Source organism: Manacus candei, unplaced genomic scaffold (assembly GCF_025592945.1).
Source record: "Manacus candei isolate 608988 ecotype Guabito, Panama unplaced genomic scaffold, ASM2559294v1 h1tg000034l, whole genome shotgun sequence".
Taxonomy (NCBI): domain Eukaryota; kingdom Metazoa; phylum Chordata; class Aves; order Passeriformes; family Pipridae; genus Manacus; species Manacus candei.
In genome coordinates this window covers 11,671,870-11,688,374 of record NW_026138082.1, presented here as the reverse complement: position 1 = coordinate 11,688,374, position 16,505 = coordinate 11,671,870, and the positions used below count along the sequence as shown (strand labels likewise).

The following is a 16,505-nucleotide window of genomic DNA, read 5'->3' as shown; positions in this document are numbered from 1 at the left end:
CATCGAGCGACTTAATGAATCCTCAAGTCACACAGCTCCATCTCTTGAGCCTGAGGTACAGTAGCTAGAATTGTATGCCTATGGACTTTTCTCCCATTTTTAGCAGCATGCTGCATTATAATGAACCTATTTATTATACTGGCAGCAAAAAGACATTTCTTTGAAAAAAAAAGTATTTCAGAGATTTGGTTTCAAAACCTACCAAACTCCTTAGAGGAGTGCTTCTTCCTATAAATCAGTGCCCCTTAATGGAAAGAACATGATGAAAGAATGAGTAATGGTGGGTAAAAAAATAAGGATAAATCAGCCTTCTCATTAACCTGCTTGCACAGTAAATTCTCTGAGCTCTGAAGGCCGGGATTTAAGACAGTTCCTCTAAATCAAAGGATTCTTATGAATCCTGTTCTCCAGCTCCCTTCTATAAGTTATGTTTGGGTAGTCAATGACCATTTGTAGGGGATGTTTTTCAGGTCTTCACAAATATCAGCATTGACTTATTTGGAGAAAATAACACATGGTGTTCCCAGGTGAAAAAATCATTACCTTAGTTTTGGTGCACCTAATTACGATAAGTCTCTATCATACTCACCATCTACCCTAACTATCGGGGGAATTGGCAGTGTTTAACAATGAAGAAAAGAGTGCTCCAGTGTCCAATTAAGGTTTTCTTTGAGGATTAATAAATCATGCCTCATCAGCCCCACTGACTCAGAGGTGTTAATCTTCACCTTATCACTCTAATCTTAAAGCCAAATTCTGCAGATCAAGAGAAGTAGAATGGTTGAGTTAATTGTTCCATTAGGCTGATGAAGTCTTTATACTCCTATCCAACCATACAGTATTCCCTGAATGTGTTTACGTGCTCCATTACAGAGCAGAAAACAAACAATAAAAAGACTGCTACAGCTATTTGGGATAGATGACCAGTAGCTTGGACTTTGCTCCATACTCAGCTCTTTTGCTAAAACTATGCTGCATTCACATACTGTAACAAGGTACTGAGAAGATGATAAACAGTCAAGAGAGGTTTTAGCACATCTAAATGCAGTTGCAAAAGGAATTAAATCATGTAGTCAATAATGGAAAGAAGACTTAACAGTTATCTGCCCTGTAAACAATATCCTTGATTAGAAGGCATAAACAATACTGTTTTATTTAAGGGCAAGGATCCAGATGTTCCACTGTGAAGAGTTTTTCTCATTGACATGTCTAGAGTAATCATGGAGAGCATGGCAAATTGAGTTAAAATATGCTCCTAAGCACTACAATAAATTAGAAATCGCATTTTAACTTGTTCCCAGCCTACATTTATTTGCTCTTGTTTCTAAGTAATCAGACAGGTTAAATTCTTTTGGCATGAACATTCACAAAAACTACTGAGCTTACATTAAAAATCCATTTCATAACCATTGCTTTTCAAACAGTTCCCTCTCCTGATCTGAGTTAAGCAGGAAAGGAAATTAGAATTGATACCTTTCAGGGTCACATATTCTGTGTCACTGAAAAAAGCAGTAGAGAGAGAGAGAGAGAGAGAGAGAGAGAGTGAGAGAGAGAGAGAGAGAGAGATGGGATCAAAGCTGGAATAATTTCATGGGGTAGGTAAAGGGAGGAGAGCTGAATTTCTGAAAGGCTTTTGAATGTTTTATTCCTATTCACACAATATTTCCTTCCCTCTATCTGTCTCTTTTTCTTCTAAACAAAACACAGAACTTTTCTTTCCCTCTCCTCACTCTGTCACACCACCAAAGCAATGGGACTCAAACTTTTCCCTCTTCCAGGTGTGAGAGACTAAGTAGTTTTTTTGAATTCAAAGGGACAGAAGCATGTGCTTGAAAGTTTTAAAAGAAGGTTAAAGAGTTGGGTTAGAGGAGAGGAAAATGAATAATGTTTTCTTTTCATGTTTCTCTTTTCTCTAAAATGTGTCACACGTTATTTTCTGAAACTCATGCACAGCCTCTTCTTTTATGCCTTGAATTCACTCCTGAATGTAACACCTGAACAAGCAAAGAAAACATTAAACAAGAGATTTGTTTATATGGTTTGTCATAGAGATTTCTCAGAGAAAGTAGAGCTCTTGGACAACCACTGTTTCATCCATATTATCATTTCCTTTCTTTTGCATATTGGAGATATTTCAAACAGATTCATTTAAAAATAAAAACAGATAAGCTATTATCATGTCTACCCCCTGTGTCCTGTTCTGAGAAATGGGACATATCATTATAATGACTTCAAAGCATTTAATCTGTAAAAAAGACAAGTGACTTACACATAAAAGTGTGCATCTTATAAAGCACATAGATTGGATCATTTAAATGATTAATTTAACTAATACAGTTTTGAGATAAATTGATTTGCCTCTTTCCCTCTACTTAGCATTCTTTATTCCCTTCAACAATTTAGCATTCAACAAAATACTACCAGGCATACAGCATTCCCAAGGTCACTCTTCTAACCCTCCTTCAAGACCCCCATTAAAATCCTCTTCTAGAATAAGACTATGAACAAAACAAAATTAATCTTCCCTTGCCCTCCAGCCTAAGAGGATTCAAACTCACATATATCCGCTCCCAAGAGAATTGCAACCTCTTCATCTATGTGCTGGTGTCTTTTTGTATGCACATGCATATGTGGATACCCAGAGACAGAGAGACAGACAGAGCACTCTGAGCCGCTCCTAAGCAAGCTCTTTTGTTTTACATTAAATGATTAAGAATTTTTTGAGCCAGAGAGCAGGACAGAGCATGACCATAGGGTAGCCATTAGGGTACTCATATGGGAAAGTGACATATTTTCTCCTCTTCACTTCAAAGATTACTTGCTATTTAAACCCATGACTGCTCTGAGTCCTTCCCTCTACCCTGTCTGGTGAAGCATGTGAACCCTCACCTTCCAGGCGGCTGGTTAGGTGAAGTAGGAAGACTACAAGGAAAAGAGATCTTGTTTGCTGCAGTTTGTGTCTGCATTGGGGCAGCTTCTGCTACTGAATGTGTGCCAGGTCATTATCTGGTCAGGTCACTGCCTCAAGGAATACCCCAAAAAGTCAAACAGTGTCTCAGAAAGCTCAGGACTCAGGTAGAACTGTGTTGCTTTTATTCTGTACTGGTGTTAGACTGGATTCTTTTCCCATGGGTTGAAGGAGATGCTAGAACTGGGACAGTGTTTTTCTTTGGGCAGGCTTAAAGAAAAGTGTTGGCACCTTAGGTAAGAGTCCTAGCACAAACCAAAGATCCCTAGTCCTTAAAGCTGAATTCTCAAACAAGGCAACTCTCCATCGATTTTTCTATCCATTTTACAGAGGTACCTTCAGAACATGTGTAAGGCTATGGTTAATTATTGCCAACAGCTAGGTCATTCAGCTAGGTCATCGAGATTCTAGTCATTGCTCCAGAACAAATAATTAATCACACTGTGTGAATGAATGAATGAAAGAAATATCAAGGAAAAGTGTGAAACACCATTGTGTCTGATTCATGAAATACACAAAGAAGGCTTGACACCAAGCTGTAGGGCAGAGTTTGCAGTCAAGATTATCAAGAGAAAGGAGATGTTTGTCTGGCCAGAGGCAGATGCCTCTTTCCCATTCATTTCATTCCTGGCTAGTTCGCATGGCTTCCTGCATAGTTCCAAGGTGGAGCACCACACCAGGGAATTAGAAGTTCAGGACATGCTAGTTAAATCCTCTGCATATCAGTACCTGTGTTCTACATGCCTGAGCATCTAAGTGTGTCTAATTTACAGCTCTTCTGTGTAATTCTTAAGATCTACAGAAGAAATAGGTGTTGGCTAAAGTCACTGATATTTAATTGTTGTGTCCAGAATAGAGAAGTGTGAGACAGCACTGAAAATTTTGGTGGTAACAAAATAAAATCATTTACACAGAGAACATTATTGTGAGACAACTAAAATGTTTGGAAAGTAATTAATGTCAGATCATTCCCATTCATACATTTTTAAAACAGATTTATAAAATGTATCCATTTCATAAGTGTTTTGCCTTTCATATTTCTTGTTAGTTTCTTTTGCTGTAGAATTCCACTGAGTGAATATCTCTGCACGTTATGTACAGAACATATCAGTGGAATAGTTTTATATTTTCACCTGTCTCCCTCTGCCTGAATTTTAACAATAATAAATCTGAATGGTCATAACACAAAATTGAAAGCAAGCTATCTGACAAACCAGGCAGAATGCATGAACAACTCAGTATTGCCTTATTTTCCAGATTTGTGACAAATTGCATCTAGTTTATACAGAAGATGTTACTACACTCATGCTTCTTCAAAAAATCAAAAAAAGTTACTACATTATGGTTCTCATTCTGTTTGGCAACAAAACGTTAAAAAAAAAAAAATAAGGAAAAAGAAAATAAAGGATCAAAAGCCTGTCTGACATGATCAAAAATAAAATGGGAGCCAACCATGTGTACATCTCTCACTGAATAACTTTCAGTTCATCAGCCCAAATAAGCAGGCATCCATTTATAACTCAGTTGCAGCCTCTAATAGAAGGCCAAATTCAATTTGCTGGAGTATTAAAAATGAACTTTCATTTTAATCAGCTGCATCTCATCAACATGCAATTGATCGGAGTACTTCCACACACTTAATATGGTTGGAGTTGCACTTTTGATGTGCCAAGCATTTTGCTAGTTTGGGGCACTTTTTTCTGCCAGTAGCTGGAACTGCCATTTTGCTGCTGAGGTGCTTGGTTTGGTTCCCTCTACAGGTTACAATTTAATTTCTCCATTTATTTATTTTCAGTTTGAAATACTTCTTTTGTCACCTCAGTAAGACTACAGTTGAGGTAAGGATTTTTTGTGACTAGATATAGATACAGGAGAAATGTTTTTTTTTCATGGAAAGAGGCCAGTAGAGATGGATGAATGGAGAGAAGGAAGCCACTACCATAGATGAAGCAATGTTTCTTCTGCCCAGGAAGCAAAGCTAGGAGCTGTGGGAGTGCCCCAAGCCTTTAAAAGTGCCAATAAAGTTAAAAAACCCCATCTATCACAGCCTGCCTCCACACAAAATACAACCCTCCCTTGTGGATCGCTGTTCATTCTTAGAAGATCAGAGCTGCAATGGGCTGTCTGCCACATCCTGTTGTCACCTCTAAGTGAGGTGTAAGCAACTAGTTGCCAGATTTGGTGGCACAGATTGAGAAAAACTTATCTTGGTTACAGAGAAGGAATTTTTGTCAGAGACCTGGAAGAATATTACTTGTTGAGGGTTAGCAAGGTAGAAATTTTAGTTAAAACGGCCTAGCTGCAGTTTGCAATCTAATAGAAAAAGCTATAACATTGATTTTGAGCACAGTGGTTATTGCAGTTTGCATCTGATTCTTCGGGGGAGAAAATATAGGCAAATGCTAGCTGTATTTTCCTAAACTGCCTTGTGTGTCCCAGATAAGAATGGTGCAAACTCAACAAATAGTATATTTGGATTACTCTTCAGGGCTCACTCATTTCTCTTCTGCTAGCCTTCACTCAAAAGTGAGGCTTTTGTAGGTCTTCAACCTGAAAACTTCATCTTTCTAAAGGGAAATTCTTGCCAGGTCTACTCCAACTGAGTGCACACCTCTCTAGGGACAAGAGGATGCCCTTTCTGCCCTTTCTTTGTCCTTGGCTCTCGCTGAGTATAATTTATATTGCTACACAAATCTATTGCAAGCAAAGATTTTTTTGAGAAAGATTTTGGTCTACTCTGCAAGTATTAGACTGCAAACTCAGCCCAGCAAATTTATCTTCTCTAACATTTGATTTCTTCTCTATCATTTCTTTTTCTACACCTAACAATTTTCTCAAAAAACCAAATTTTGTCAATAGCTGCTCCCAGTATGCTGTCCATATTACCCCAGTAAAAGAAGTAAATTTGATGTCTGGACATATATAGTCTTGTGGAAAAGGGTCTTACTTCACTCACTGACAAGCCTAGAGGTATAGCTAACAGCATTTCCCAAGTGGGGTGGCCTTGCTTTAAAAAAAAGAGAAGAAGAAAAAGAAAAAGTCAATATTGACTCTTGACACATTTTCATTTACATCACTGCATGGCTTTCAGTCTGGGCACAAATCAATAGGCAGCTTTTAACACTGCTCAACTAGTTTGTTCTATGTAAAAGAAGAGACATTTGCCTCTAGTGGCTTGTTTTTCCCTTTGGGCTCCAGGCAGACTCTCCACCACTAACAGTGTGTGATTCTTCGAAATGAAGTTGAGTTTGTTTGACTGCTCTTTCTGTGACTGATCAGAAGAGCTTGAACTGTAATATTAATCACACAATGTTTTCTTCATCACCACTTACAGTCAATTGACTTTGTACTTAGTGAAAGCGTCTCAAGCAGCCAACTCAATGTTACCAGAGGGCAAGAAGTCAATAGGAGAAAGAAAGATGTAGTTTCAAAACACACAGAACACAGCTTATGGAGCTGCTGACACACACTCACATCAGGCACCTTATCACACTGCGGGTGTGCTGCTGTTGCATGTTTTTATTTGCATGATGAAGGCATCCACGCAGCCTTTTGCTCAGCCTCCTCAGTTAACTGCAGCTTTTCCTTCAATCTCAGGTTTATGTGGAAAGTGTAGGGACCAGGTAGTTTCTCCAAATTGCACTAGATTCAGCAACTATTTAGTTTCAATTTAACTCTCTACATATTTCATCAGATAACTGATCCATGAAGTAGGGATCTTCTGTTTTAAGATACACTGATGACTGCTACTCAAATGCCAGGCATATGTCATGCTAATAATACTGCCCATATTCTTAACAAATACCAATTTACCTAAGGTATGATTAATGCTATTTTAATAGACACTGGCATACAGTGGGCCTTTTAAAACCACATCTTCATCATACATTGATTTTTGAATATAGAAGAGTGGGAGTCAAGATACTCAGAGGTACAGCATTATGAGCTTTGTTTCCTAGAGTCTCAGCACACCACCTCAGAGAATTTTTAGCTCATGAAGCCTCCACAGAAGTTTTCACACTAAAGACATGCATGCAATATTGAAAACAAGAGCCTAGAGGATTCATTTATTGCATGCAATACCTTAGAAATGTTCTTTTCTAGAAGCAGACTCTGTGTGAAGTTCAACATGCCATAAAATGGGTAATCATGTCTTTTCTATGGCACATTTTAGACACGCGTGAGCAGAGTCTTCCCACTTGTATAAAGCAGCTCGTTGACTGCCCTTACTGCTTTCATGGGGATTCTCCCTAAATAAAATGGATTCCTCAGTAGTGCAGAACTGATGCAACACCCAGCACAATGTTGTCTCCACTTCTCTGGGCTCTTTGGGATGAGGTCTCTAATTTTCTACATACATAGACACATTTAATATTAATATAATGTATAGTAAAAGAGGACATGCTCATACTAAACAAGTTTGCTATCACTTTATTAAGCAAAAGCATTGGTTTCTTCTCTGTGAATGAACCAAGGTTTATTCAAGACTCTGCTTTCAGTGGATAAATTTGTCTCATTTGGATGAAACACACTGAGAATATTTTACTTTAGATAGATTTCCATAGAATGACTCACAGCTGTATGAAACAGCTGTCAATCTTAGACCATGCAAATCAATTTTGATTTAAACATCCAAGTTTTCTTGACATTTGTCTCTTCTTAGCTTAGAGTTACAGGACAACCTGTGTTTCCTAATGGAAAAGAATCATAATCAGAATAAAGAAGGACTTTCAAGGACACTCACAGACAGTCAAGACTTTCTTTAAGTCTGTATTCTTATTCTGTTACAGGGTATTCAAACCAGGTTTTTTCAAATCAGTGAAGGAAAAAGAAAAATTAACTCTCAATTCAAATGCATCCAAACATTAATCTGGAAATCAACTCTGAATACTAACAGTTTTACACCATTCTTTAGTCCTCAGCTCCTGATGTAAATACAGCATCCACTTGTTCACAGTTTCATCTCCTGACATTTGCAAAATAACAGGCAAAACTAAATTAATTGTTCAATTAAGAAGCATAAAATCGTATTTCTTATGAAACGGATCCATTTTGATACTGCAAACCAGTACCAGATACATAAAGCTTGTACCACTACTCACCAAAAAGCCCATTAAATGCCAAGTCTATGAGCGGGCTTCAGCTGTTCTGTACTGCTCCACCAGTCAGAATTGAGGTAAATTATCCCTGTAAGCCAGGGGTTACAAACGTAGGCAGTGCACAGACATAGCGGCCAGCTCTATGGAACAGCAGGAGGGTGAGGGATAAGGGCAGGACTGCTGGGAAGTCTATTCTGTTCCTATCAGATGACAAACAGTGCGCACACCAGAAAGGTTGCAATCAGGCTGACCAGCTCCCCCTACATCCCTTCTAAAATTCATCTGATATTTAGCTGCAAAATGTGATCAGTATTTTCTTCTCCAAATCTGTAGCAGATATAAAATTTAGCACCCACTGGAAGAACAACTCAAGCTCCTGTGATTTCTTTTATAGGTCTCTGATACTATATACTTTCAAAATTCGTTCTGAATACCTATTACACCAAGTAACAAATGGATACTATATAGCTGTTGACAGTTGATACAAACATAAGAAATTCTGAGATCTAAGATGAAAGATCACCAGAGTAATTTTAAATTTGACTTTTCTGTCAATTAAATAGGCTCATTCTAATTACTGAGGAATACACTAACACTGAAGATCTTTTGCCATGACAGAGGACCTTACCACTATCATTTCCCCATTGTATAGAGGCACAGATGGGATGGAAAGAGGGTTGAAGCGTCTTGTCTGAGTTCATCCATCAGACCAGTGACCAAGAGATCAGAGACACAGCCATTGTTTCTACTGGATCTGTGAGAAAATCCCACTAACTCCAGAGCTGAAAGATCACTGGGGAGAGCTGAGGGAAGTGATGGATATGTGGAGCTGGGTGTAGGAGCTGGGTGTAGAAGATAGAGAGAGACTAGAATTGCCTTTTTAAAGCTTGCAGCTCTATTGGATTAGGCACAGCATGACAGACTGTGTTTCAGCTCTGACTGTTCTAGTTTAGCGGTACAGTCTAGCAGAGATAATAAATACTAGGCAGGATTTCAGTGGCCTTGGGGTGAAAATAGATTGTTCTAAACCTCCTGTAACAGAGCCTAACGCTGTCTCCCAGAGACCACACCATTGAAGTGCAGCATACGTTTAAGTGGACAGTCAGAGTTCAAACATATGCAGTCATGCTGGTATTTCACAAAGGACTCCATTTGGAATGAAAAAGAACATGAGGATAGGGCCATGGGAATTTTTCACCATCTGTGATAATAACTCAGAAAAAGCTTGGCATGCAATCTGCAAAAGAAAATTCTCTTTTGGGGATGTGATTCCAGCATTTACTTCCAGGATTCAAGTATTATATTTTTTTAATGCCTTATGATCATTCATGGAGGCAGATGATTTCTGTGCATGGCACAACTCTTTGAATGAGCTGCTAATTGGTGTAAAATATTTGGCACAATGTATTTTGGCCCAATACTCTCAACTGACCATACTTAGGCTGATTTCCAATACGATACTCTACTATAGATTGTCTGGTTCTTTCACATCACGTTTTCTAAAATGAGAGATTACAGGCTGATGTGACACAAAAAATTTTACATCAATTGATTTTCTGAGTATGTTTCTTTACACCTGTTTATATGCACAAAAGTTTAATAATTGTTAAACAACAAATCTGTGCAGGTACATGTGAATTAAGATTACCAAAATTCATTACATTGTTAAAAATCCCAGAAATTGCCATTAGGAACAGGGATATTACCAGACTAAGCCAAACTGACATCTTGCCTAGGTAGTGATTCTCTTTCTGCAGTCGGGGTAGGGCTGTGCAGGTTGGAAAGTTCAGCTCAAGCAGCTGCCACCACCCCAAGCAGTGTCCAAACTATCCAATAAAACCTGCCTCTGGTACCTCCTGCTCCCTGATGCCACTGCCCCATCATAGGGTCTGCCTGACACTGTGCTAACTCTGCTGCCTCCAGGCATGCAGGATCAGGACTATTTCCTCCGGATTCCAAAGTCTGCTGGCACTTTCCTTCTCCCTACTTCTCCTTGTCCCTGAAAATGAATGGAACAAAATGAGTAAGAAACAACATAGTGAAATATAACCAAAGTGTACATTTGTAGAAGAACCTGCTTAATGAGGAAGTTAGTCCCTAACCCTCTCAATCAATGATTGGGTTGTGCTCAGGATATGGTACTTTTCTGCTTACACGGTTTAAAATTCTAATGTCAAATTTAGTCCTATTCAGTTCATGTCCTCAATCATTTCTTTGGCAGCAAGATCCATTCACTAATCATTTATTCCTGAGTTGGTTTGGGCTTGCAACACACTAGTTATTAATCAGATTGGGTTCTGTATTCATTAATGGTGAAATGCAACTGAAAAAACATCCCCCATCTCAACCAGCCTAATTCCAGTACAAATGTGAATGTGGATTGAAATGAAACCCCCACAGTGCCGAGCAATTCTGGCCTCAGTGGGAACATCAGAGAACCCAGGACAAAATCCTGCTCATGACTCATTCTCTGTTTTGGCTTTGTCTGAAGTTCAGAATTACAACAACTCCTATCCTGAGACCATAGGGCAAGTAAGATACAACTAGAAGAAAACTATTTGGGGAACATCCTCTTTTCCTTTCTTTACAATCATTAAACAAATCTCATCTTTCAAATTTTTGCAGTTGACTACAGTACACTATATTGTTGTTAGAAACAGGAGCACTTTGTGTGAAGCCATGGGCACTTCAAGGTTTAGGCAACATTGAGTTTTGTTGGCCTGGGTGTCTGGTTCTCATCACTGATGTCTGCCACTTGTTCCTCTCAAGCCAGGCTGGCACAACACCCTTTCACAGCACTGTGCTACTTCCCTGTTTTGTGGCCCTGCATGTCAGGGTCAGCCTCAGGTACCAACAATCTCCGCTTGGCACAGAGCGCCCTGGAGCAGGAGAAATAGTGCTGACCCTTGCTGCCCACAGGTGTGCACTCCTGGTATTTCCCTCCTCTTCCACTTGTGAGCAGCTGGCCCTCCAGTGAGATATTGCAGGCTTGTGCATGGGAAAAGGCAGATAGGAGAGATTTGCCTTTGAAAAGCCAAGCAAGCATCTGCCTATTTATATTTAAAATCCTGGCACAGATGCATGATGGTAAGTAGGTCTACATGAGTGTTACAGGTAAGGACATAAATAGGTAACCAGATGCAAAGGCACAAATGAATGTTGCATATCCTATGTCTGCTGTGATATTTATGTCCTTTGTTATCAAGTAAAATGTACGAAGCAAAATAAGGATAACAAACGTCCCAGCATATTTACCCAGCAATGGAAACATCTATAAGGGGAACATATTGGGGTAATTTTAACATGCTTTTATGCAGAAAGACAGTTTTTAAAAGACACACAATTACCTGAAGTCTATATGGGTTTGGAACAATTAAAAGTCTGATGTTGATGAACAGGTCTCTGTAGAGTAGTGACAGAATTGCAATGGCATCTCTTCAGAGTCCAGGAACTAATAACAATAGCTTTATTTCTTTTATGCTTCTCAGGTGTAAGAGATTAGGAGAACAATTTTCTTGCCACAAAGAGTACTAAGAATTACTGAGCACAATATTGCATCTTTATGCTACTAAAAAATATTTTAAATAGCCCTCTGGAGATACAATTTAAGAGAGATGGATTTTCTACTAAAAGGTGCACATACTTGCCATTACATAAGCATTTCTCCCTGTATATCCATAGCAGTGACACAGGACACATGTCACTGCATGCACACATGTCACTGTATGCACAATTTCTTCATGTTAAAGGCTGATATTTCACCATATGATAACACTACAAAGCAGAATGCAGATGTTAAGTGTTAAGATGTTAAAGCCATGAGGTGTCATTGCTATTGTAGTATCCCTCACTACAATTAGATTGGTAAATTAAGCAGTCCATAGCCTGCTCTGTAGCCTGCTCTCTGACCTTAAAACAGTTTGCACCCAGAAGGCTAAATACTCTTTAAATCGGAGTGACCACAACTGTTTTGCTTACAGCCTCCTGAATAGTACTGGAACATTGGGTTAGGAAATTCTAGGTGGCAAAGTGCAGGTCAGGGAGCATGCTATCTATTAGTGAACAATCCCAGGATAGTGTTTTAGCCTCTGCTTTACTGTCTTACTGGTGTGGCTGCAGCCCTCTGTATTTCTGATCCTGAGACTGTTCTGCTCCATACAGCCTGGTGTTCCTGCTGGTGCTGCCTGCTCTCAGGATACCTCTGGCTTCATGCCTTGCAAGGCTTCCTTGTGAGGTTGGGATGCATCAAATCTGTTTGTCCCATCCAGAAGATTGCTTTTCTCTCCCCAGAAAAGCTACTCTTAGTGAGGGAATGCTGGGGGTGTGCAGGTCCTGGGAGAAGGAAAAACAGTGTACTGAAATAGGAAAGCTAATATATTGGAGATGAACATTCCCACAATCATATTGTGCTAAAGAACTCCCAGTGAGCTAAACATCTTGGACCTTTACTGAGATCAGATTACCTAGGGACTGGGACAAGTGGGAGGAAGAAAAAGAAATGGGCTTTTCATCCACAACTCCACTCATTTCTTGCCTGAAGAAGTTATACAATGTTTACCTGGTACTACAACACTCTTATCACTTTTTGGCATTGATTTAGTGAAAGACTCATGTTGTGTTGCCTGACAGTAACTTTTACGGAGATTGTTACTTGGTGTAGGGGCACCAGGTATTTATATTCATCATCTAAGCATAAATATACATAAACCAGATCCTTTGAAAAAACAAGGCTATGATTTTGCAGTATTACTGCTCCACAAAATATAATTTCTCCTGTCTTTAGCAGGTGTAGGAACAAACTTGTTGAGGATCATCAAATATATTTCTATAAGAAATAAATTTGTGAAAGTCAGGGATAATTTTAGTTGAGTTATTGAGTCATACTCTAGGAAGGAAAGATTGAAGTGATGTGTTAGCTTGTGTTTCTCCCATGCACCTTTTGGCGAAGTGTCCAGTCTGCTTTTGAAAAGCTCTTAACAGGAGATTTGCCCAGGTGTTCCTGAGGAAGATGCAGACAATTACCTGTTGTTATCAATTTCTTGCCACAGTCTCAATCCAGACATGGATATTTTTAAAAGTAAGGTGCATGTAAAACAGCTGTTTTATCTTGTATACCCTAGTTCTTATAAAACTACTGTTGTATCTGCAATTGTTACTGTTCATGCAGCCACTGCCCATTCCAGGCAAAGATTTTTTTTGTCATCAATATTGTGATTAGCTATTTACAGGGTTCTGTGAATGTAGACTTGTAGAAAATATAGAATCACAGAATCATAGAGGTATAGAATCATTTAGGTTGGAAAAGACTTAAAATCATGGAGTCCCAATGTTAACCCAGCACTGTCAAGTCCACCACTAAACCATGTCTCTAAGTGTCATGTCTACACATCTTTTAGAAACCTCTGGGGATGGTGACTCAGCTAGTTCTCTGGGCAGCCTGTTCCAATGCCTGACAACCCTCTACATGAAGGAATTTCCCTAATGTCTGATCTTACTGGCAAAACTTAAGGTCATTTTCTGTTGTCCTAACATGATATGGTCCTTGTCTGTAGAATGATAGAAATGAGGCACCATTCCCTTCATATCGACAGTAAACCTCGCAACCCGATCTCATTATCCTGAAGTTACCAAACTATCAGATATATATAGAAGGGTGCTGCCAGCACTGTCACAGCAGGAATTCCTATTCTCTTGACAGCCTTTGCCAAGAGCAGAGTGTGTGTATGGGAGGCAACAGAAGAAGCTCTACCAGCAGCACCCTGTGCTCCATAGTTTCCTACTTTGCTTTTTCCTTGGTGCACAAGGGTGCCACTTTCTTTTGCCTGTGACAAGGAAAACAACTCCTCCAAACAGACTTACTATGCTATTTTTACACAATAGTGCCTGCAACTTCTGTTTTCCCCTAAGCTCCTGAAATTGCAACTGGTGCCAGAATTTGGAAATTTGCTCTAAACAAATTAGGTATCCAGTTTCTACCGTCCTTCTTTCTTTAAGGTACTGTTGCTCTCAGTGAGAGCAAATGACCCTCCATCCCTTTATTGCTAGGATCTCAGTGAGTCCCAGGCTGTCATTGCCTTGCAGCCCACCTTAAAGGCAGCTGGAACAGGCACGCTCACATCAGCAAGTGCAGAATTTAGCCCACAGCTTTGAATTTTCAGAAGACAGCTGTTTTCTAGGAAAGATATTTTGATAAATCAGTGTGTGGTGGGAGGGTGAGATTAGGATTTGTGATGTATCAGATTCTCAGATTTTCCTCTGTGAAAAGTAGGGAGGTCACAATGGACTTCATATATGTACATATATACACAAACATATGTGAAGAAAGATCTGTATATATTTTAAAAATATTTGCTTAAAAAATTATATTTGCTTCTATTGAATTCTGGAAACACATCATTCCTATTTCGTGTCAAGATCTGTTACAAAAATATCATTGAATGCGGATATATAATAATATTTTTTAGCAGATAGCAGTACTTAGAAACACAAGAAAATATTCATAAATTTAGTTTTAAGTGACTTCAATATGTGCTACTTTCTTCTTAATCTCTCATGTCATTTAAAATGCTACATCTTTAAAAAATGTATATCTTACTAGAAAATAACGTAACAGAATTAGCTTCTGCTAACACAATGACAAGACAGGTATTTGTTTTCTATTATCAGTCTTCAGGTTCATACTTACTGCTCACCTTTTATCTTCTGCCTCCCTCCCCATAACTATTTTCCCCTGTACTTTCTGACACAACATGTGCTTACACTAATTGAACATCTAAATCACAGTAAAAAATTTATATGTTGTAGGCTCTACCTTCAAAAATGCCAAATATCACTAGTTGAAATGACAAAAGATGTGGAGAAGGGAGAAAAAAAGTATCTTAATAACAGAGCAAGGAAACCTTTTCCTGATCTGATAGAATTGTGACCGTTTGGATAGAACAGATTATTTGGATAAAATACAGCTAAAGAAATAACGTCTTTTTCTCAAAAATTTAGCAGAAAAAATATTCTACAAGGTATAGCTCCATTTGAATCACACCTGTTGCCCTTACAAGCATAAAATTTCTGTTTCTTTCAGCAAGAGCTGATTTTTTCTTCTCTATATCACCTTCATCTTTTTATGGTGCATTCGATAATATTCAGTGATTAAATTTTTTTATAAAACCTCATTTCCTAGATCCATGAGTATAAAGAGGAGAAACAGAATGGAAAAAATCCCACTCAATGTGTCAGCAGCCAATTAACCAGCTTTAATGGCTGTGGAAAATCGCTTGCAAACATTATTGATGTGTTGCCCAAAAGGTAAGCTCAAAGCTGATAGAAAGCCAATTTTTTTCAACATTTTTAAGCAATGTCATGATTTTTGTGGCCTAACTAGGTATTCTGGCTGACCATGCTGAGTCCAAGTAAATCCAGTGTGAGAAGGCAGCTACTGAGCAGGGTAGGACTGTGAAAGGCTTGTGGTGGTGCTTTTGAGGGGATAAGAGAAGGCTTTAAAACCTCTTCCTTGGTCCTGGTGCCCAAGGGTATGTCTCCAGTGCACATCTGAGAGACCACAGGACAGGCGAGATAGAGCAGTCCATTGGAAGGCACCCCACAAAAGACAAACCCGCAAAGCACTGGCATCATGACGATGCTAAGCAACAGCACTTTGGGCAACATCAGTCAGCTTGATGCCACTGGTTTAGTTGCTTAATCTTTTGAGGATGACTGAGGGAAATATAAGTTCCCTTTTAGTTCTCTGTTGACAGATCTGTAGTTAAATTTAAAATAAATTTAAAATAAATAAATTGGTAACAGCACCTGACATCATTAGCTTGTTAATGCAAGTTCTATCCTCTGGCATCAATATTATCTTTGACTATTATATATTCTGGCTGAAAAAAAAAAGTACAGAGCTGTATAAAATAAGACAAAAAGGGGAATAACACAATAGGATTTACATTAACAGAGAAGGATGGTCATTGAATTTAAGATACTTCATTAGGACTCAGGACATCCAAGTCTAGTTTCCCCTTTGCTTAATGTCTGTTTACCGATGGGGAAGTGATTAAGTATATCTGTGCCCCAGCACCATATCTTAAAATATTTCCTTTCTCTATTTCATCTAATTACATTCAAACTATTCAAGTTAGGGGCTTTTTCTAGCTATGTACAATGATTAACATGAAAAGATGTGTTATACTGAGTGCATTGGCTACATAGGCACTAGTAAATTAAATACTGATACCAATATCTTTAATAATATTAACCTCTAATAGTGTTCACATATGCCTTTAAATGATGCTTAACATAAAACAATACTGTCACAGTCTACATAAGTCATATATAAGATGAAATATTGTCATAAGGCTGTATAGTATACTCATACCTTTTTGTGCATTGCATATAACTACATATTATATACACGTATAAAATTGTGTATTAGATTAAGAATA

The 16,505-nt window shown here is 38.6% G+C and overlaps 1 protein-coding gene across 5 annotated transcripts in view; it reads right to left on the bottom strand.

The window, feature by feature from the left end:
• The window catches only part of HS3ST5 (heparan sulfate-glucosamine 3-sulfotransferase 5), a 188,160-nt gene that overhangs the window by 23,719 nt on the left and 147,936 nt on the right, over positions 1-16,505 (bottom strand). Inside the window, exon 1 of one of the 5 annotated variants that reach the window (XM_051792257.1) lies at positions 8,071-8,215. The exons of the other annotated variants lie outside the window; for them this stretch is intronic. The gene's annotated coding sequence lies outside the window, so the exon portion shown is untranslated. Of the gene's footprint in view, positions 1-8,070; positions 8,216-16,505 lie in introns of those variants that run through there. 5 annotated transcript variants of the gene reach the window in all.